This window comes from Ambystoma mexicanum, chromosome 1q, assembly GCF_040938575.1.
Source record: "Ambystoma mexicanum isolate Mex_15411 chromosome 1q, UKY_AmexF1_1, whole genome shotgun sequence".
NCBI classification, from domain to species: Eukaryota; Metazoa; Chordata; class Amphibia; order Caudata; family Ambystomatidae; genus Ambystoma; species Ambystoma mexicanum.
Genome location: NC_090922.1, coordinates 312,498,958 through 312,522,239, shown reverse-complemented (window position 1 = coordinate 312,522,239; position 23,282 = coordinate 312,498,958).

Genomic DNA, 23,282 nt, shown 5'->3' with positions numbered 1-23,282 from the left:
CCCTGTGCAATACTGAAGAATGTCCAATAGAAGTCGATGCTGTGATCACAAGGTTCCAAAAGCGGCAGGCAAAGGCAGTTCATGAATGAGGAAACAGGTCTGGTACACGGGTAAGTAGTTTTCCAAAAGCGGCAGGCAAAGGCAGTCCGTGAATGAGGAAACAGGTCTGGTACACGGGTAAGTAGTTTTCCAAAAGCGGCAGGCAAAGGCAGTCCGTGAATGAGGAAACAGGTCTGGTACACGGGTAATTAAAGTAGGATTGAAGACGGAACTTCTAAATACCGGGATGCAACTTTAATCAGAAGCAGCTTTCCGCCCGGTTCCAAGGTTTAAATCGGGAAGGAGAAGGCGAAACCGGACGAAACCGAGGCTCACGCATCATCACGTCTGAGCTGACAGCGGGAGGCGGAAAGCTGGGAATTGTAGTCCAAACTTGCTGCAGAGTGCTGCGGAGTGAGCCGAAGCCACTATTATCCAGGGCAGTTGCCAGTGGGTGTAGAATGGGTTTGCAATATGACGCATACCCTTACAGAGGGCAATAACCTTCCTGCGGACCTGCCGAGGCGTAACAGCATCCACCCCCAAAGGCGGCACCACCCCCCTACGGGCATGGAAGCGGCGAAGCAGGGCCGGGGCATGGATATTAGATAAAGGCTCCCAAGACCTATCCTCAGGGCCAAATCCCTTCCAGTCAACCAGGTAAAAAGGACGACCCCTCCGAAGTCGAAAATCCAGGATATCAGCCACCTCGAACTCATCATTGCCATCCACCCGCACCGGGGGTGGGCGGACCGGCAACCGCATGTTGGCAGGGCAAGGCTTCAGCAAACTGACATGAAACACTGGGTGCTGTTTCCAGGACGAGGGCAATGAAAGACGCACAGCAACTGGATTTGAGACCTTTGTGACAGGAAAGGGACCCACAAACTTGGGTAAGAGCATTCGTTTACCAGGTATTCTCAGGTTGCGTGATGACAGCCAAACCTTCATACCCACACGGTAGTTGGGTGCAGGTGTCCGATGCATGCCTGCAAATTTCTTTGCTTTTGCCTGAGCATGCAACAGGTGTTGACGAACGACCCCATGAATGGACCTGAGGTCCCGAACACACGCATGAGCCGCTGGATTGTCAATGGGAAGGTCAGGATCCAGGGGCAAGGACCGCGGATGGTGTCCGTAAAGTGCAAAAAAGGGAGATACACCAGAAGCGGCATGCAGAGAATTATTATAAACGAATTCAGCGGGTGGTAGCAACGCCAACCAAGAGGACTGGAAATGAAGTGTGAGGCAGCGTAGGTATTGCTCGAGAGTAGCGTTGAGCCGTTCAGTCTGCCCATCGGTTTGTGGATGGAAGGCAGAGCTGAACCTGTCATCGATGCCAAGAGATGCCGTCAGAGCCCTCCAGAAACGTGACGTAAACTGCGGTCCGCGATCCGAAACCACAATAGAAGTAGGTTTTTAAGGAACACTGAGGCCAATGTCGGAGCAGAGGGCAAACCCGCACAAGGAATGAAAAGCGCCATCTTAGTGAAATAATCAATTACCACCCAGATGGTGTCAAAACCGTCAACCGGTGGCAGGTCCACAATGAAATCCATAGAGACCATGTACCATGGCTTGTGAGGGACCGGGAGTGACTGCAACAAACCCACAGGTTTAGACCGGGAGACCTTACATTGAGCGCACACAGAACAGGAGGCCAAATAGTTAACCACGTCTTGAGACATAGACGGCCACCAGGCCCAACGACGGAGCAAGTCGAGTCTTCTTTTGGCCTGGATGAGCCACTATCAAGGAGTCATGGGACAAAGCAAGGGCCTGGAGACGAGCTTTCCCCGTGGGCACAAACAGGCGGCCCTGAATATAGGGAAGTCCTTGTACCACGTCAAGATTTAGGGCTACACATTCCTCTTTATGTGTATTCACCCAGTCCGAGATTAAAGAACGGAGCAAAGGGCGTGGAGTACATGCACATACTACCGTAGAAGGCAGCAGAAGAGGGCAATCGGGTTTGCTTTGCTCCGGGTGAGAGGGCAGGCGAGACAAGGCGTCTGCACAAACGTTGAGACGGGCTGGCCGATACGTGATGGTGAAGTTGAACTGAGAAAAAAAAAGGTGCCAGCGGGCCTGCCGAGCAGTGAGACACTTCATTGACTTGAATGCCAAAAGACTCCGATGGTCAGAGAAGACAGTAACCGGATGACGGGCCCCCAATAGGTGGTGACGCCATTCCGAGAAAGCGTCCTTGACTGCCAGCAACTCTCTTTCCGTGATAGGATAGTTGCGCTCGTATGGTGTCAGTTTTCTCGAAAAGAACGCAACCGGGTGAATCTCACCCGAGTCCTGACAGGGTTGCAACAGTATTGCCCCGATGACCGCCCCAGAAGCATCAGCTTCCACAAAAAAGGGTAGGAGCGGATCGGATGTTGCAGCACTGGAGCTGAAGAAAAAGCCGCCTTTAAAGGGATGGTCTAGTAAAAAATTTGATTTAAAAAATAGATAGGCAAGATAAAAAAAAAAATACTAGCATTCTCCGTTTTAAAACTTCCTATGTAAAATTTTGAGCTATTCAAGCTCAAAATTCGCAAAAGCAGGCACATGGGCGCATCCATTTTGTGAAATGGAGGCCCTCCTGTGCTGGCTTTTGCTTTTGCGGCACTAATGAAGGAAAAGCCAGCCAGCTGTAGTAAACAAAGGCTACCGCTGGGTGGCTTTCCCTTCATTAGTGCTGTAGGCGGAGGACGGGGACCGGAGACCAGAGCAGGAAAGCTGCAGCTGAATCTCGGTAAGTGCTATTTAGTGCTATTTATTTTTTTTTAAAAAATAAGCACTAGCTGCGTTTTTTTTTCTAAGTTTTCCGGGCTGGAGGAGCTTTAAAAACGTTGTATTTATGTTTGCTGTCGCTTTTGAAGCGACCGCAAACATAAATACAACGTTATTGTGTTGGAAAATGCTGCGGTTTTTCTTTCCAAAATTCTCAGGCTCCTCCGGCTCGGAGGAGCCTGAGAAACTTGGAAAGAAAAACCGCAGCGTTTTCCAACACAACTGCGTGTGTTTCTGCCTGCTGTGGCTATCACTTTGGGTCTCCGGTGCTCTGCACCGGAGACCCAAAGTGAAAGCCACAGCAGGCAGAAACACAACGCGGTTATTTTTACATGCCGCGTAGTGTTTCTACCTACAGCTGATTTCCCATTTGGGGCTCTCGGGCTCCCCGTGGGGAGCCCGAGAGACCCAAATGGGAAATGCTAAATGCTGCGTTGTCTGCCTAAATCTGCTTTCCCATTTGGGGATCTCGGGCTCCCCGCGGGGAGCCCGAGATCCCCAAATGGGAAAGCAGATTCAGGCAGAAACAACGCGGTTGTTTTCCGCAATGCCGCGTTGTTTCTGCCTGAATCTGCTTTCCCATTTGGGGCTCTCGGGCTCCCCGAAGACCCCAAATGGGAAAGCAGATTCAGGCAGAAACAACGTGGTTGTGTTGGAAAACGCTGCGGTTTTTCTTTCCGAGTTTCTCAGGCTCCTCCGAGCCGGAGGAGCCTGAGAAACTTGGAAAGAAAAACAGCAGCGTTTTCCAACACAATAACGTTGTTTCTGCCTGAATCTGCTCAAAAGCGACCGCAAACATAAATACTTTTTTAAAGCTGCGGTTTTATTTCTAAGTTTTCCGGGCTCCTCCAGCCCGGAAAACTTAGAAAAAAAACCACAGCTAGTGCTTATTTTAAAAAAAAAAAAAATAGCACTTACCAAGATTCAGCTGCAGCTTTCCTGCTCTGGTCTCCGGTCCCCGTTCTCCGCCTACAGCACTAATGAAGGGAAAGCCACCCAGCGGTAGCCTTTGTTTACTACAGCTGGCTGGCTTTTCCTTCATTAGTGCCGCAAAAGCAAAAGCCAGCACAGGAGGGCCTCCATTTCACAAAATGGATGCGCCCATGTGCTTGCTTTTGCGAATTTTGAGCTTGAATAGCTCAACATTTTACATAGGAAGTTTTAAAACGGAGAATGCTAGTATTTTTTTTTTTATCTTGCCTATCTATTTTTTAAATAACATTTTTTACTAGACCATCCCTTTAAGGCCTCGAAGGCGGATTGCGCTTCTGGTGTCCATCGGCATGGCTGTTTTGAGCTAGTTAAAGCTGTCAAAGGAGCCGAGATGGTAGAAAATGAAAAGATAAAGCGCCTGTAAAAGTTTGAGAACCCCAGGAATGACTGTAGGGCTTTGGTTGTAGTAGGAACAGGCCATTCCAAAACGGCCTTAACCTTGGACTGGCTCATCCGGATGCCCCGATTGGTAAGGTCATAACCTAAAAACTCAACCTCCGATGAATTGAAGATACACTTCTCGGCTTTGACGAAGAGACGGTTCTCTCTCAGCCTTTGTAAGACGAATCTCACATGTTCGGTGTGTTCACTCTTGGATGAGGAATAAATCAGTATATCGTCTAGGTAGACCACAACAAACCGGTCCAGACAATCGTGAAAGACATCGTTCATGAAGGCCTGAAAGGTGGCTGGGGCGTTACACAACCCGAAGGGCATCACAAGGTATTCAAATAACCCGTACCGGGTCTTGAAGGCGGTTTGCCACTCGTCCCCCTCTCTTATGCGAACTAGGTTGTAGGCACCCCGCAGGTCAAGTTTGGTAAAGATTATAGAAGAACTTAGCTGATCCAAGAGTACAGAGATCAGGGGAAGAGGGTACTGGTTCTTAACTGTGATTGCATTTAATGCCCTGTAATCAATGCAAGGGCGAAGGTCGCCTTCCTTTTTAGGAACAAAAAACAGAGGAGACGCTGCCGGTGATCTCGATGGTCTGATGAACCCTGTAGCCAATGCATTGTCAATGTAATCTTTTAGCACTTTGTCTTCTGGCAGTGTGAGCGAATAAACCCTGCCAGCAGGTATTTTAGCCCCCGCTACCAGGTCGATAGGACAATCATATGGCCTGTGTGGGGGCAACAGGTCTGCGCCACCTTTATCGAAGACGTCCCGGAAGGAAGCGTATTCCACAGGGATACGAGGTTCGATGGCATTGGTAATGGCACCTATCAAGGCCATTGAGGCCACCAGGGCTTGACAGGAAGTACCAGAAATGCTACTGGTCTGAAAACACCTTTCATTACAGACAGAGGAAGGGAATTGTACCACCTTCCTGGCCCAGTCGATGTCAGGATTGTGGTGCTGTAACCACGGAATGCCCAAAATTACACGAAGCTGGGAGGCCTTAATTAGGTCAAATGTGAGTGTTTCAGTATGTCCATCCTCCGTCTGCATACGGACGAGAGACGTGCTTTGAGTAACCAGACCCGAGACCAGAGAAGAGCCATCTACCGCATGTACGGCTTCAGGTTGTGGTTTAGAAACCACAGGAACGTTATTGCTCATGGCATAGTCATAATCTATATAATTCCCAGTAGCACCGGAATCAATTATAGCCTGAGAAGAAAAAGAACAGTCAGTTGTAGTGGTAAATACCACTGGCAGACTAACAAGTATGGTAATTGCCACATTCGAGTCCAAAGATAATACCCCCGGCGTAGGGACTCCTGCTATCGCCGGGTTCTGGCGTTTCCCGCCTTCTTAACGGGTCTTTTTGGACAATCCTTGAGTTGGTGCTCAGACGAACCACAGTACATACATAAATTGTTGGATAGTCGGTGTTCACGTTGTGCAGGAGACAACGGACCACGCACTGCCCCTATCTGCATAGGTTCAGAAGAAGCAGAGGAAGGAGGATTAACGGAATCAAGGGAAAGGGGTACTGGAGCCACATGTTTCCGTTCTCCCTTCCTTTCAGATCGTCTAGCGTCTATTTGTAACACCAAATCAAGCAACTCCCCGGATGTGGTAGGGATTACTGGCACAGTAGCCAGGATGTCTTTTAACTCCTCAGACAATCCTTTGTAGAATACCGCAGATTTCTTCTCTTCTGGCCAATCCGTCTCGGCTGCCAACTGATTGAACCTAGTGAGGTATGTAAATAAGGAAGACATACCCTGACGTAAATTCAAGAATTTTAGGTCCGTGGCCTGTGACTTGTACCGGGTATCAAACACCCTATTCATGGCTGTGATAAGAGCGTCACAGTCATACAAAACATAGCTATTGGATTCAAGCAAGGGATTAGCCCAGGCTGCCGCCGTCCCTCCAAGGTGTGAAAGGACAAAGGCCGCCTTCGTGGTGGGATTGGGAAAGGCAGAAGGGTGACAAAGAAAATGCAATTTGCATTGGTTGATAAATGTCCGGTACTGCTTTGGGTCACCAGTAAAACGTTCCGGAGGGGCCAATGGGAATTGGGTGGCCATCAGAACAGGGCCAGAGGTGAACCCAGAGGCGGAGGCTGAATGGGCTCCAGAGCCTGAGGCAGTAGCACCGGACAGATCAATCCCCAGAGTCTGGGGTGCAGGAAAGGGCCTCATGTTGTCAATCCGCTGGTGTAAGGCATCATGCGCGGCAGTCATGTCTGCCCGTAGTTCGGATACCAAATGAACCAGAGTGGCCAAAGGATCCGCTTCTTCCATGGCTTCTGATTTTGTTACTCACCGGACGGGAAGTATACCAAATCGGTGGCCGGAAGGCACAGGACTGAACTATTGATTGAAGAGCTAGGTCGGGGCCTCCAACCTAGCCTTCTCTCTGTGAGGGCACAAGACCTTTTTAACGATATGACTCTCTGCTGGGTAGGACCAGGCAGAGGGACTGATCACTCAAAAGGGCGGGGAGGACACACCGCCAAGAACCCAGCTGTAAAGGAAAAACAAGAGGTGAGCAATTGGAAATTTAAGAAAGATCCCTTTCCCTCGATACTTCTTTCTAGTAGTACCTGAACTATGCCCTCCCCTTGTTTCAAGGCAACCGGAACCACCTACAAGTAAGAGAGGAGAATGTAACCTATCCTGACTATAGTTGTCAATTAGATAAGGAGAATGGGTAATCATACAAAAAGAAAACCCTTACCACTGATGTGCTGGTAAATCTGTAATGTCCAAAGAGTTCATGAAAACTGAAGTGCAAAATAACAAATGGGTAGGTTAGTTAGGGAAACTAAACCCAGGCGGAACGAGGGCCGCACTAGAGTCGGGTAGGTGCACTATCCGCAAAGCATCCCTGTGCACTACTGAAGAATGTCCAATAGAAGTCGATGCCGTGATCACAATGTTCCAAAAGCGGCAGGCAAAGGCAGTCCGTGAATGAGGAAACAGGTCTGGTACACGGGTAAGTAGTTTTCCAAAAGCGGTAGGCAAAGGCAGTCTGTGAATGAGGAAACAGGTCTGGTACACGGGTAAGTAGTTTTCCAAAAGCGGCAGGCAAAGGCAGTCCGTGAATGAGGAAACAGGTCTGGTACACGGGTAAGTAGTTTTCCAAAAGCGGCAGCCAACGGCAGTCCTTGAAAGAGGAAACAGGTCTGGTACACGGGTAAGTAGTTTTCCAAAAGCGGCAGGCAAAGGCAGTCCATGAAAGAGGAAACAGGTCTGGTACACGGGTAATTAAAGTAGGATTGAAGACGGAACTTCTAAATACCGGGATGCAACTTTAATCAGAAGCAGCGTTCCGCCCAGTTCCGAGGTTTAAATCGGGAAGGAGAAGGCGGAACCGGACGAAACCGAGGCTCACGCATCATCGCCTCTGAGCTGACAGCGGGAGGCGGAAAGCTGGGAATTGTAGTCCAAACTTGCCGCAGAGTGCTGCGGAGTGAGCCGAAGCCACTATTTTCCAGGGCAGTTGCCAGTGGGCGTAGAATGGGTTTGCAATATGACGCATACCCTTACGGAGGGCAATAACCTTCCTGCGGGCCTGCCGAGGTGTAACACCTGCACTGCTGGGGGGTGGGGGTGGTGGGAGACATGAGTGGGGGCCTGGTGGAGGGTGCCCCTGGTGGCTGGGGGGTGGGGGTGATGGCAGACATGAGTGGGGGCCTGGTGGAGGGTGCCCCTGGATGCTGGGGGGTGGGGTTGGTGGTAGACATGAGTGGGGGCCTGGTGGAGGCTGCCCCTGCACTGCTGCGGGGTGGGGGTGATAGGGGACATGAGTGGGGGCCTGGTGGAGGCTGCCCCTGGTGGCTGGGGGGTGGGGGTGGTGGGAGACATGGTTGGGGGCCTGGTGGAGGCTGCCCCTGCACTGCTGGGGGTGGGGGTGGTGGGAGACATGAGTGGGGGCCTGGTGAAGGGTGCCTCTGCACTGCTGGGGGGTGGGGGTGGTGGGAGACATGAGTGGGGGCCTGGTGGAGGGTGCCCCTGGTGGCTGGGGGATGGGGGTGCTGAGAGACATGAGTTGGACATGAGTGGGGTCCTGGTGGAGGGTGCCCCTGCACTGCTGGGGGGTGGGGGTGGTGGGAGACATGAGTGGGGGCCTGGTGGAGGGTGCCCCTGGTGGCTGGGGGGTGGGGGTGGTGGGAGACATGAGTGGGGGCCTGGTGGTGGGTGCCCCTGGTGGCTGGGGGGTGGGGGTGGTGGTAGACATGAGTGGGGTCCTGGTGGAGGGTGCCCCTGCACTGCTGGGGGGTGGGAGTGGTGGGAGACATGAGTGGGGGCCTGGTGGAGGCTGCCCCTGCACTGCTGGGGGGGTGGGGGTGATAGGGGACATGAGTGGGGGCCTGGTGGAGGCTGCCCCTGCACTGCTGGGGTGTGGGGGTGATAGGGGACATGAGTGGGGGCCTGGTGGAGGCTGCCCCTGCACTGCTGTGGGGTGGAGGTGATGGGAGACATGAGTGGGGGCCTGGTGGAGGGTGCCCCTGGATGCTGGGGGGTGGGGGTGGTGGTAGACATGAGTGGGGTCCTGGTGGAGGGTGCCCCTGCACTGCTGGGGGGTGGGGGTGGTGGGAGACATGAGTGGGGGCCTGGTGGAGGGTGCCCCTGGTGGCTGGGGGGTGGGGGTGATGGGAGACATGAGTGGGAGCCTGGTGGAGGGTGCCCCTGGATGCTGGGGGGTGGGGGTGGTGGTAGACATGAGTGGGGTCCTGGTGGAGGGTGCCCCTGCACTGCTGGGGGGTGGGCGTGGTGGGAGACATGAGTGGGGGCCTGGTGGAGGCTGCCCCTGGTGGCTGGGGGGTGGGGGTGGTGGGAGACATGGTTGGGGGCCTGGTGGAGGCTGCCCCTGCACTGCTGGGGGGTGGGGGTGTTGGGAGACATGAGTGGGGGCCTGGTGGAGGCTGCTCCTGCACTGCTGGGGGGTGGGGGTGATGGGAGACATGAGTGGGGGCCTGGTGGAGGGTGCCCCTGCACTGCTGGGGGGTGAGGGTGGTGGGAGACATGAGTGGGGGCCTGGTGGAGGGTGCCCATGCACTGCTGGAGGGTGGGGGTGGTGGGAGACATGAGTGGGGGCCTGGTGGAGGGTGCCCCTGCACTGCCGGGGGGTGGGGGTGGTGGGAGACATGAGTGGGGGCCTGGTGGAGGGTGCCCCTGGTGGCTGGGGGGTGGGGGTGCTGGGAGACATGTGTTGGTGATCAGTAGTGCAATGTGACATGTGGGTTGGCTGGTGGGCATGGCCATGGTGGATGGGTTGCCTGTGGGACATGAGCAGGGGTGCAGGGTAATCCCCTGTGGTGTGGGCTGCCTGCAGGGGCCGTGGAAGGTGTAGAGGGAACACCTGGGAGGACCCACACGGCCAAATTACGTGTAGCATTCCCCGGCACCACCGAAATACACGTACCCTGCTGAAATCGCATGTGAATCTTCCCGTACACCTCGGAATACACGTACCCAGGCCAATCGCGTGTGGAACTTCCCGGCACCCGAAGTACACGTACCCAGGCCAATCGCGTGTGGAACTTCCCGCGCACCCTGAAACACACGTACCCAGGCTAATCGCGTGTGGAACTTCCCATGCACCCCGTAGTACACGTACCCAGGCTAATCGCGTGTGGAACTTCCCGCGCACCCCGAAGTACACATACCCAGGCCAATCGCGTGTGGAACTTCCCGCGCACCCCGAAAAACACGTACCCAGGCTAATCGCGTGTGGAACTTCCCGCGCACCCCGAAGTACACGTACCCAGGCCAATCGCGTGTGGAACTTCCCGCGCACCCAGTAACACACGCACACGCTATTTCTCACACAGCGGGTGTCCGTGTTTGTCGGTACCCCTTTGCACCTCATTTGTCCTAGAGGGCCACTGTATGGACCATTCATCATGGATGTATATGGGTGCTTTTTGTTAGCGCACATTTTGGTGCACATTTTTTACAGGCGCAGGGGCGCTACCGCCTGCTTTCTTGTGGCGTACTTGTTTGGCCCTGTGCGCGTCTTTGACCGTGCGCTGGTTTGTCCTATTCGATTCCATGAATACGGGTTGTAGGCGAGCGTGTGGGCGTTCCATGCACTTGCCTCCTGTAATTCCCCCGTGACGACCATATTTTCACGCGTTGTTCCCCATTCCGAGTGTTACGCCCCATGTTCCGCCTACTTTTGTGATGTGTGCCGCGCTATGTGCGATTTCGCAGTGGCCGTGGCGCACGCTGTTGGATGACCTGTGCGCCAGCATGCGCGGCGCACATTTTTTAGCGCCCATCCAATGTTTTTCTCGCGCACTGACTTCCATGAATCGATGTGCGCTGGTTTCCCTGCGATTTTCGCACTTGCACTACGATTTTCACACTTTTAATGCGAATCGCACGTTTTGGCACCTCTGCGCGGGAATTTTCGGCGCACATTAATTCCATGAATCGACCCCTTAGTTTTAAAAAAATGATGGGAACAAGACTGGTGTGATACCATAGACCAAAGGCTGCAACACAGGTGTATGCGTGTGGTGCTGTCTGTATCAAAGGCCCATAACAAGCTTCCTTCATACCTTGCAAAATTTCCGAAAAAGATATTAAGATCTATTTTTATGAAATTTTGATTAAACCTTTTCCAGAGCAAAGAAGTCCAAGGATTGAGAAAAAACAACGAAACATCTAATCAGAATTGCAGATTCTGTAAACAAGAAGATGAAACTTTGAAGCATTTGGTGCTCTTTTGTACTGATCTTAAAGATGTGAGAACAAAACATCTGGGAGAACAAATCGAAAAAAGGCCCCACCTAGACGGTGAGGAATGGTGGTCAGTTATGTTTGATGGAAGCAGTAATAAGCTCACGTTTGCCCAGCTATTTTACTTGGATCAATTAAACAAGCTATTGATGAACTAATGAAATAAAGTATAAAACAATGATATGGCTTGTTAAAATTCAGGATAAAGAACACTTGAACGTCTTAATACTACGTTTTGATTTGAGAATTGAGCTTTTTTTTGCTTGTTTCTATTTCTGTTGAATATCTTTTTATGTATATAAGGATACTGTATTAATATTTCTTTTCTTTTTGTTTTATGGGCGTTTCATTTGTTACGTGTGTAATTATGTCTTAAAAAGTTTGTAACAAACTGAATTAAAAAAATAAATAAAAAAATAATTAAATACAGAGCATAACGGTTTTTGACCGTAGTTGAATTCAACCGACTGTAGTACACACAGTTTTAATTCGGCTTCGTCCTTCTTCAGAATTAAAAATATAGGAGCGCCTGCTGGCGAGGTGGAATGTCTAATTAAACCCTTCTTGAGGTTTTCCTTAAGGTATTGTTTCAGAATTTTATTTTCTTTCTCTATAAGGCATAAGTGCGTCCATAAGAAATCTGGACACTTGGTAACATTTCGATCCGGCAGTCGTAGGGACTATGGAGTGGTAGCTTGTCAGCTTCCACTGCATCAAATACAGCTGCAAAAGAATGGTATTCCACAGGAATGCATGGCTTCAGGCTTTTTAAAACGGGAGGTTTCGGTGAGGTTGGACAACACGGTTCACTAGGAATCTGTACCAGGTTTAAGGGTTTAGACTAATCTAACTGGGAGGAATAGGAGCGAAATCGGAAGGTGTGTTCATTCCAATCAATTTGGGGATTGGTATGTTTTAATCAGGGAATCCTCAATATCAGCTGAAAATGGGGAGTGGAGATAAAATCAAAATGAAGGGTTTCTTGGTGTTTGGACTCACACAGCATGGTTAGATGGGTAATGGGTCAAAATGTCGCCCTCCCTTACACCACATATATATGTGGGGGGTATGGGATATAATAGTAGTATGGGGGGGGGGGGGCTGCTGCGGTCTCTCCCCGCATATGTAAGTGGTGTAAAGGGGGTTTAAAAAAATTAATTAAAAAAAGACTGCATTTTCGGGCGTCAGAATTCTGGGGGTCGTAGTAATCACATACATCCGGTTAATTGTCTCTTGAGAAATGGGCCTGGAAATCAGGAGAGAAACATCAACCAATAGTACAGGTTGTAGAATGGTCTTTTTACACAGAGGTATCATTTGCAGATGAGCAAAGGAAAGATCCACGCAATTGCCTGTAGTCCCACTGTAGATAAAAGAGCAGTGATGTTTGTCCATTGTTGTTCTTTAGACCGGAGTTGCACAGTTATACACAGCTGGGGTTCGGTAAGGACTCTCTCCTACTTAACAAGCGGCTCTGTTATAAGGACTCCTCTTAGCACAAAACCTAACAGGATGCCTGATTCTCCACAATAAAAACACAAGTTAATCTTGCAGCGTCCCTCCTTTTCCTATCCACTCAAAGGACCCCTGGTACCACCTACTTGCATGGGTTCCGGTTCAGGGACGCATGGATGTTGTTCAGGTTCAGGTCTGTTGGAACACACCTGTATTCCTAGTTTCTCCTTTCACCATGTCTTTCTCCCATCCTTTGATTGATCCAGATGACTAGAGGCATGTACTCAGAGATTCAGGCGAGGCTACCACTTGGCTCATTGCATTCTTCAGTTCATCCCTCAATCCTTTGCAAAAGGGGGTTCGTTGTACATCTTCAGCCCACAATGTCTGGGTGGCCATACTCTGAAAGCACGCTATATAAGATTAAAGGCCTAGATTCCCTTGCCGGATATCTACAAATTCATTACAGACTGTTTGGGAGGCATACTGGCGGTCAAACATGGTCCTGGAAAGCTTTGGTGAGTACAGCATAATTGGACAAGATAGGATCATTGTTATCCACATAGGGAGTGGCCCATGCTAGAACTGTTCTGTCTAGATTAAGTAAAATAAAGGCGATTTTCACTTGGTCTGATCCGTACAAGGCCAGTCTATTCAGGTAATGTATTCTGAATTGGCTACAAATGGTCGTAAACTCTCTAGAATTGCCACCAGATTTAGAAGGCATAGTTGGAGCAGGTTTATTAGGGCTTAGACCCAAGTTTTGTAATATGGCTGGGAGCAGTACAGATCTGCCATCCCCTTGAGCCCATGATGAACTGGAAGGCAGTGTGGCAGCACCCCCTACAGTACCCCATGGTGACTGACACCTGCAACCTTTCCTGAGACTTGTTCTACTTTTCCTTGGAGAACAGTCATGGTCTGAAACAACACAGCATTCTCCTGCCGAGCTGCATTTACTTCAGCTGGCAGTTTTTGTAATGCTGCAGTTAACCCCTTAGCTACATCCTCCATGGCTCTGTAGAAGAAAGGGTACGGTCTCGCAATCTCTCGGATGGACGGACTGTCGAGGTCTTCTTAGGAGTTATGGTGTGACCCCAACCAATGCCACGGAAGATACAACCCACTTCCTATTTAACCTCACTGTCAGAAGCAAGTCAAAACTGAGCAGGGGCAGCCTATAGGCTGCACCCCCGCTTCCGGTTTTGTTCCAGATTACCGGCTCAGTAGCTGAATTGGCTGAGAAATGGAAATCATTAATAATAATAACCAATACAGTCTATATAAACAAGGGACTGATAAGGTCTATACCTTCCTTGGATTCCTGGTTAGCTTTGCTCTAACCATCTCGACAATATTCCTCCTGTTGCTCCACGGGGAAGAATGAAACAGTTTTCTATCAATTGATGCGTGAATTCCTTTTGGAGTAACATAGAAAATATTTTAGTATTGATCAGGGTCCCGGGAGGATAGCTCAGTTGCAACGTGCTCGCCTTAGAAGCATGACGACACGAAGCAACACAGGTTTGATCCGCAGGTCCACGCTTAGAAACCTCTGGGTATTTAAGCGCGTTATAAATATGCAACTAAGACAACAACAAAAAAAAAATACCCAAAAAATTGATGCCCCCGAGCTTTGTGAGCGCTTTAAAAATGCAAATAAATAAAAAATACTAGCAACCCAACATGAACTTGTCTCACTGCATGCAAACATAGGGAGTTCTTCTCTGCTGGGAAGCTAAACAATAAGGCTTTGCACATAACTCAGGTGACAAGATCCTTCCTTCGGGGAGAACTAATAGTATCATACAATGATGTACAAGAACTATAAAACCCAAGCTAACCTGATCAATTACCTACATTTGGGGGCAGAGACAATCAGGCGACAAGAACAGTTGTGAGACTCAGAAGACGCTTCTCATTTCCTGTTTTATTGCCCTGAACTACTGAAGACATACTATCATGTATGTCGACGTCTAGTGGCCATCTTAGGATGGGATTTCGTTCACTGTCTTGATTGGACCATATAGCAGCAGTGAATTGGATGCCTTTGACCCGGTGAGGCCACTGTATCAGTCATCATATATGGGAGGACTGAATCTAGGGCTGTATTATACACTGGCATTCTGGTATCTATGATTCTACGTAGATTCACAGAGTCTGCCTGGAAGCAAAGATACTGCACCGGTATGAATCCTAACACCGTATTTGGTACCACCATAGAATGAAAAAGCAAGGAGGCAGGTCTTTTTTTACGCCATATTCTAAGGAATGAGACAAAACATCTGACAGAGTCTATTGTTCTTCCACATGGTATTTTATTTCAAGAAGAATACATGAAAGAAAGAAATATCCAACTATATGAACATTGACTTGCCCAATGGGAAGTCTGTTGAGGAACTAGATTCTTGTAATTGCCGATCACCCTTACACAAGATGTTGGCCCTTCCAAATGTGCTGCAAAGTTCAGTCAGTCACAGTCAGAAGTGTGTGTGCCCTGACTCTGCTAGCAGGAGGCACTAGGACCCTGTAGATTCAAGCAGAGTTGAAGCTAGATGAGCATGGGAGAACATATGCCACCCACCTCCAAGTGAAGTGCCGTCAAAGAGATGTCAGCCACAGTTCCCAGAGGTTTGCTGTTACTGGAGGACCGGAAAACATCAGGAGCTGGTAAGGCACAAGTCAGCTTTCGGACCACCCTCATGATGGCACTGTTACGACTGTTTGATTCTGATGAGTACTCTGAAGAATCCGTTAAAGTGTGTTGTGGCTGAGTTCCTGGAGGGCTATGTGTAATGTGTAAGTCTCAGCATCCTCAACCCTGGGTCACCCCATTCATACGCTCTCCCCGCATAGACATGCGCTGACTACTGTGCAAATGGAGGCGTACCCACAAAAATGAGGACCTGAAACTTTACCCACCTGCCATGAACTCTCACAAGTGCTCTCTTGATAGAGCAAAAATTGATTTCTACTGCACCCTCATAGACTCTCACTTCAAGCACCCTCGCTGGCTGCAGAGCACCCTAATCTCAGTTACTCACTCCTCCTAAACCTATGACTATCAACTCCACTCTCACAGCTAACGACCTAACTGAAGACTTTGCTGCAAACAATTCCAAAATTAGAGACTTTCTTGACCTTCGCCACACTCCCATCTCCTGCATTCTTCACTCTGCCTACCCTACCATCATCCTCTGTCTCTATCTCTCACTTTAGTCACACTAATACTGAAGAAGTATTACCTCTACTAATGAAGGCTAACCCCTCTTGTGCCCCATCAGACTCTCCTGCTCCTCAGCTAGTCAAGCCTATTGCCCCATTAATGGCCTCTCACTTCACTGAACTCTTCAACCTGTACTTAGACTCCTGTTGCTTTCCCTCTATTTTCAAAACGGCCACAGTCATCCCTCTCCTAAAAGCAAGGGGCTGACCTGAATCTAGCAGCTAACTTTCGCACTACCCCTCTCCTTCCACACCAGTCTAAAGTGCTTTTTTAGGGTTGTGTTCAACTGTCTTACTAATTACTTATACATCCATAACCTTTGAGACGCCCTACAAGCCCATTTCCGCTCTTGTCACTCCATGGAAACTGCTTTCATGAATGTCTGTAACTTCATCTCCTCTGCTAAGCACTCAAACCTATCTTCTATCCTAAATCTCCTTGACCTGTCCACTACCTTTGACACTGTCGATCACTCTGATCTCCTTAATATTCACTTTCTTCTTGTGATTCATGATCAAGCTCTTTCCTGGATTTAATCCTACCTGGCACCTCGCCAATTCTCTGTATCCTGGAGCAACAACATCTCTTAACTCACTCCCCCAACTGTTGGTGTTCCACAGGGCTCTGCCTTGGGTCCTCTCCTCTTTACACTCAACACCTCTGCTCGTGGGACACTAATCTCCTCCTTTGGATTCTCGTACTAACTTTTCATGGATGTCACCCAAATCTTCTTCTCTTTTCCAGAACTCTGCTTTGATCTCTGTATCAAAATGTCAAACAGTTTTTCTGCCATTAAATATTGGATAGGTTTGCACTCTCTGATGTTAATCTCTACCCAAACAGAGGTGCTCTTCTTCCCTACCAAATACTCTCTCTCGTCGCTTCCCCTGCCTATCCAGTTCTCACCTGACACTCTTCCCTACTTTTCTTCAGCTAGAAACCTCAGTGTCATCTATGACCCTTCCCACACCTTCTCTACTTTCATCTCCAAAACTGCAATGGTGGCTCGCCTCAACCTCCTAAATATTAGGAAAGTCAGGCACCTCCTTCCTTTCAACATCACCAAGCATCTCTTAACCACTCTTGCATTCTCTAAACTGGACTACTGTGCCAGCATCCTCTTTGGTCTCCCCAACTATGCTTTCTGTCCTCTCAACAAGATCATTAACTTTGCTACCAGTACTCTCTTTGAACTCCCTCTCGTCACACCTACTTCCTCATACCTTTACCAGGCTGGATGGATGACGATGCAAAACAGTGCCAGATTTAAATGTCTGCTCTTGGTTCACAAATCTATCCACGGAAAGGCACCACTGAACCTATCCTCATATATCCAACTCCACACACCCTCTCCTAATCTACGCTCTTTCTCCTTAACTACCCTTGGGGCACCTCGCCCTCCCTGTGCTTCCTCTCGCTTCCGCTCTTTCTCTCTTCTTGCTCCACTTGCATGGAATTCTCTTTCCCCGGACATCCGAGAAACAGTCCACAATGATTTGTCTGAAACCAAACTAAAAGCCTACCTTCTCACTTCCGAGTTGCCATCTCAACCTATCTCTCATCTGCCTTCTAGCTAACACGTATCTCTTGCCACTACCATGTCCCCCACTTTCTACTGCCTCCACACTAGAACTTCATCCATCATGGTCACGTCCCTAACACAGCTGGCCATACCACCTACCGCCACTTAAAAAGGTCTAATTTTGGTTGCCCCTAATCTATGTATGTCCACCCAAGTATTGTCCCCAGGGACTGTTACATTTACTCCCCCCACAACCTGGTCAGAATGTCACTCAAACTAGCAGAAGGTGGAAAATGTTAATTTCCTTATTTCTGTCCATTGTGCCAACAAATTAAACAGTTTCACTCATGCCCATTGTATCAGAAAGTGTGGAATCCATACTGTAACCACATTAGAAACATGCATTCTGTGCTTCCCATTTGTTCTGCTCACTGTTTCCTGCTCACTAGCCAATCAGCAAGCGTGGAATGCAAGCTCCAAATGCTGCTTTCTAAGCTCCCTTTTGTGGAATGTGCACAATGTGCGCTAGTCAAGGACACATGAACAAGCTGTTTCACTGGAAACTGTGGGTGAGGCTTCGCTCCCCCCCCACCCCCGTCCCCTGCACAAGCACTAATAGCATTAAAGCCCTTACCACCTGATTCTTTTGTGTGCTCGGTGACCTTCGACCTTGTCAGAGACGTTCACTTTTGGCTCGGGCCACTAACGAGGGTGGTGGTCACCACCTGCACAATATGTCCCCCTGGTGAATGCTCGAAGGCTTCATTAGAACATTGGAATGTTGGTAGCTCCATTGCAAGGCAGAGGGCTGTATCGGCTGGTCTTCTGTCCCAAAATGTCAACGATTCTCCATTGTCTTTTGTTTTGTTTTAAAGAGAACTTTCTACCAACATTGGGTGAAGTGGTCTAATAGCAATGATGCCCTCTTCCTCGGACCCTTGCCAGGTGGTAACACTCATTTGCCCTTGTTTGTGAGTGCCTATTAACTTGGGCCAAGGGCTGTTATCATCAGATAATGCCGTGGGAATGCATCAGTATTCCTTATGAGAGGCATTTCACCATCTGGTGAATCTAAAGGACCAGTCAAACTTGCATTGACTAGATACTTTTATTTAAAAAAAATATAGCTCTAAAGATAAGACGGATGAGAACATTTGAGTGATTTGAGTTTCAGGTTTTATATCATGTTTGCGTTTTGTGCTAGGTACTTTGGATGGAAGATGGGTATAATCCCAACTGTTCAGAACTCAGTATTTAATGGATGTGTTTCGTTGATGCATTCTTTTTTTTTACATTTGTTTGAAATATTAAATGCATACAATATAAGCTTTTTTATTGCAATGTTAAAGTTTTATGGATTTATTCATTAACAATAAAGTTGATTTGACTTGGCTTAAACCCTCCAAATTATGTCACCAGTGTTTTAAAGACCAAAACCGCTGCCCCCAATGGTTTCTCAATCCCATGATAACACTTACACTTTGTGTAACATGCAGGGTGAGTGAAAGGCGACAGTGCGTGAGCAACCTAGGGGGTCCAATTGCACCACCGGCCATACTGGAGGCATCAGTATCTGACAGAAACTTTGTATTGTGCGTCACAAGTGCCAACACAGAGGCAGGTGTACATGTTTCTTTTAGAGACAGAAAGGATTTCTTTCTATTTATAGAACCAATAAAAAGCTATCTTGTTTTAACACTTCCCATAAGAGTGAGTGGTATCAAAGACAAATGAGCAATACATTGACAGTCGTAGTTAGCAAAATCTAAGAGACTTTGTCGGGGTTCTTGTTCTTTGCAACTAGATTCTAGGCATCAATAGCCTTTTTTCTATTGGGATCCATTTCTAACCACTGTCTATCTTTGCAATAACGAAAACATGCATTGGTTTATGAAAGACACATTTGCCCATCTTACATACTTACTCATGTAACTCTCCAGGTGTTTTGTGCTGTTGCTTCCATTAAGCTTCACCACTGACTATGCTGATTAGAGATACTGGGAGTTGAAAACATCTGGAGTGACACATGTAACCTTTTTTTTAAGAGAGCCATGTTCTTGTAGGGTCTGCAACAAAAAAAAATCGCTTACGTCGTGAAAAATCGAATTGAAGAATGCTTGAAAAGTAGCTAGAGGCGTTCTTTAATCCAAAATGCATAGCTAAGTTTTAGAAACGGTATTGGTCGTTTTGACCGAATCTAATGGTTCGCATGAACCATTAGGTCTAAAAATGCTACCACAAAAGGTTCGAACACCAAAAGTTCGATCCTTTGGTGGTAGCATTGTAAAAAAAAAACAGGGGCTTCGGGGGTGTCTCCTGCATCGCCCCGCTCACTATACTTTATAGTATAGTGAGCGGGCTTTGCGGGGGGACACCCCTGCAGCCTTCCGTTAAAAAAAAAACGGGGGCTGCGGGGGATCCCCCGCATCGCCCCGCTCAATATACTTTATAGTATAGTGAGCGGGGGTTGCCGGGGACACCCCCACAGCCTTCTGTTAAAAGAAAAAAGAAAAAGACCCTGCGGCACCGGTTCCCGATCACAGAAGTGAAAGGGAACTGGTGCCGCAGGGACCCAGTGTGAAGAAGAAGGTAAGTGGGGTTTGTTTATGTTGGCGGTGTGGGTGGGGGTGTGTTGAGGTTGTGGGTGGGGGTGTGTTATGGGTTTGTTGTGGGTGTGAGTATGTATGTGTGTTCGCATGCGAAGAGTGCAAACTTTTGGTAGTTCGCACCTTTCTCATGCGAACGTTCCGGCCGCGGCAAATTCAGCTGTGGTCGGATCACTTAGAACCTTTGAAAATGCCCTACTGAGTCTCAAAGGCTGTCTTACACTCAATCCCAGGTGAGTGTAAGAGGTAGGTCCAAATTGGTTGTGAAGGGTTGTAGCAACATGTCGCATGTTTTTTCACAAAGAAGAACATAGCAGAAAATTGCAAAATGAATTCGGGCATAAATCCCTTTTCCAAGGACTGTTTAACCTAGAATGTCTTGATACGTTGTTCTGCATCGTTTATACTATACAAACGGCATTGCCACCTGAACATCAGGGGTGAGATCAATTGGAGAGTCAAACTCTTGATTGGAAGGTTAGGTTGTTCTTATATCTCTTTTGGATCAAAAACCTGTGAAAAATGTCTCCTAGTGGGGTGGGAACTTAGGCACAATGTAGACCCATGTTGAAGTTATACTGCATTTGGGATTTTTCAGGGATACATCTATGGATGGATTCCACATAGCCCGGGTGCTTTGCAGGCAATTCTAGTGTAAGGTTTACTCAATCAATGTTGGGATCATGTTCATGAAGCCACATGTACTACTCGAGCAAACCAAAATGAGGGGTCATTTTTTGATTGATTGTTTATTTGTATAGCACCTATACACAATGTGTTTCAAAGCGCTTCAAGGAGGGAGGGAACATGGGAGAATACAATTACATTCTTACAAGTCCTTGAAACAATTAAGAATGTGAAAAATAACTATCATAATCAGCCTGGCGACATTTCAGATAGTGCAAGTGCAAGAAACAAATAAGGAGATAGCGGGGAGGAGGGAATGAGACAAAAGCAGCAGTAACATTACTATGTCTGATGACAACTGATGTAGTGCATGAATAACAAGAGGAGCGGAACGGTGGTGCAGAGAGAGGGAGGAGGAGAGGAACAGACAAGCGACTGTCATAATAAGTCAGACGACGGTTCAGAATAGTGCTGGGGAGAGTGGGAGGAGAAAACAGGTAGGGGGGCAGAGACGCTGCTATCAGAGTTCGTAAAACAAATGATAGGAGTAAGTGCTAATGTACATAAAAAGGGGCTGGAAGGTGAGGGAAGGGTGGCTGCAGGGCAGGCGGAGAGAGGAAGGAGAGGGGGAGGGGCTGCGAAGACAGGTGGCTACGATTACTATGCCTAACGGCAATTGAAGGTAATGCCAGGCTTAACGGGAGAGGGGGAGGAAGGAGGTGGAGAGGGCAGGGGATGAGAAAGAAAGGCGGATACGATTACTATGCCTGACGGCAATTGGGGTGAAGCCAGTCTTTAACACGGGAGGGGTGAGGGAGCCTGCACAAGATAGGCTGCTACGATTACTATGCCTGATGGCAATTGGGGTAGTGCCTGAAGTTAACAGGGGGAGGGAAAGTTGGGGGACGTAGGGGGCAACCAAGACAATCACAGTGGGCATCTGGGAGGGAGTGGCTAGAATAATGTTTTTTAAACATTTCTCCATGATCAGCATTTTCCACCTGATGTGGAAACATGCAATACCCTAGAGGTTCTGCTATCAACGAATAGATACCTATAGCACACGCATATTCAGGTTCAGGTTTCCAAAATGAAAGCACTTCATCTTCTGCAGATAAAGGGATGTCCTTAAAACAGTCCAGTGGCCCCAGCGTCTAACAATGCTGTGGCTTGTGTAATGCCAACAGCAGAATGTTCTGCTAACAGCTGTCAGCGAAAGTGAATTATAATAGGCTTTTTTAGTCAAAGATGGTGAGCTCATACAGGTAACCGCTTAATCACGGGCCGTCAGTGGGCGTGGCATTTTTCAGATGTTTTTAATTGAGGACAGTTCCATGCAAACTCAGCCCGGGCTGTGGCTGATTTACATATTTTCTGACAGGTTTGACCTTAGACAGAAAAAGAGGTGGAGGGAGAAACACTCCAGTAATGTAAATGAGGGCTGTATTGGACCTGGGCATATACAGATTCTGAGGAAGGCAGGTATAATTTGCATGCAGCTAGTCATCCGAGCTAGCCCCTTGACAGATGAGCACCAGCCATCGAATCTAGATACTACTCGTAAGTCTGATAGAACAGAACTGGACATAACTGCACAATGAGAGGGATCACCCAATAAACAATGGCAGACTCAGTGAGACACAGGTACGACCATAGACCTGCAATTCGCTTAACCCAATAAAGATTAGGAATCGGGCAACTTAACACTGATGACTCTGCCACGCAGGGAAAGTCAACCTCAAGCCTTGTAATCAGAGCAAACTCCACACTAGAAAGAGAATTCCACACAGAGAACTAATGCTCGGAACCTCTAGAATAGAAACGTCAGCTCAGCAGGCACTGGAAGCTAATCAGGAATAGGGGTCGCCGATTAATCCGCACAGACACTCAACTCACACATACGGATATGCTCACTCTCTCCTCTACAACTACAAACAAAAGATTGCAGCTATTCCCCTTGATCAATTTCGGCCTAGTTGCACACATAACTGCACAACTCCATGAACAACTCAACAGTCTTTAGAACACAGCTATAACCCACAAATAAATCGGCCTAGCTGCACACATAATTTCATATACAAGCTCCACCACCGCCAGACTGCAGATTCCAAGGTCAACAGCCTTGCTGCACACATTCTACTGATCTCACACAACCACCTCACCGTGCCTAGCCTTACAATGCAGGTACACACCACGTAAACCGCACTAGCTGCACACATACTGAGTGCACCCAAGCACTATTACTACCCTACTCTCTCCACTGACCTGGACTATGGTCCCCAAGAGCATTCAACCCACAGTGCTTTGAGATCATATCAATGATATGCAAGGCACTATACAAATGCCCAATAACATAACGTAACACTTAGAGTGATTGGCCCCAGATCACACAATAAGGAAACATTTCGAAGAAGGAACTATATAATTCAGGTCTCCTGTGTTGTTAGTTGGCACTTAGTTGGCAATTTACCCACTGGAATACCTCTCATCTTGGCCATTTCTGAACTTGAAGGTCAGGGCACGAAAAACATAGCACTCAGGTTAAAATCCAGAATTGCTGTAAACATTTGAATGTCTTTATGGCCTATATATGTTTATGCGTTCTTAACAGAAAGTGGTCTCAGTGTATATATATATATATATATACATATATATATATATATATATATATATATATATATATATATGTATATATATATATATATATATATATATGTATATATATATATTACATTACACTGCTAATGTTTGATTCTATGGGTGTGATCTATGGGTGTGATATGCTGCGGTGGTTGTGGCCAGGGCATAGAGTCTTGGGTGCATGGCCGAAGCCATAGAATCGAATATCTATCAAATATTTGCAAATCTACAGTTTGTGTACT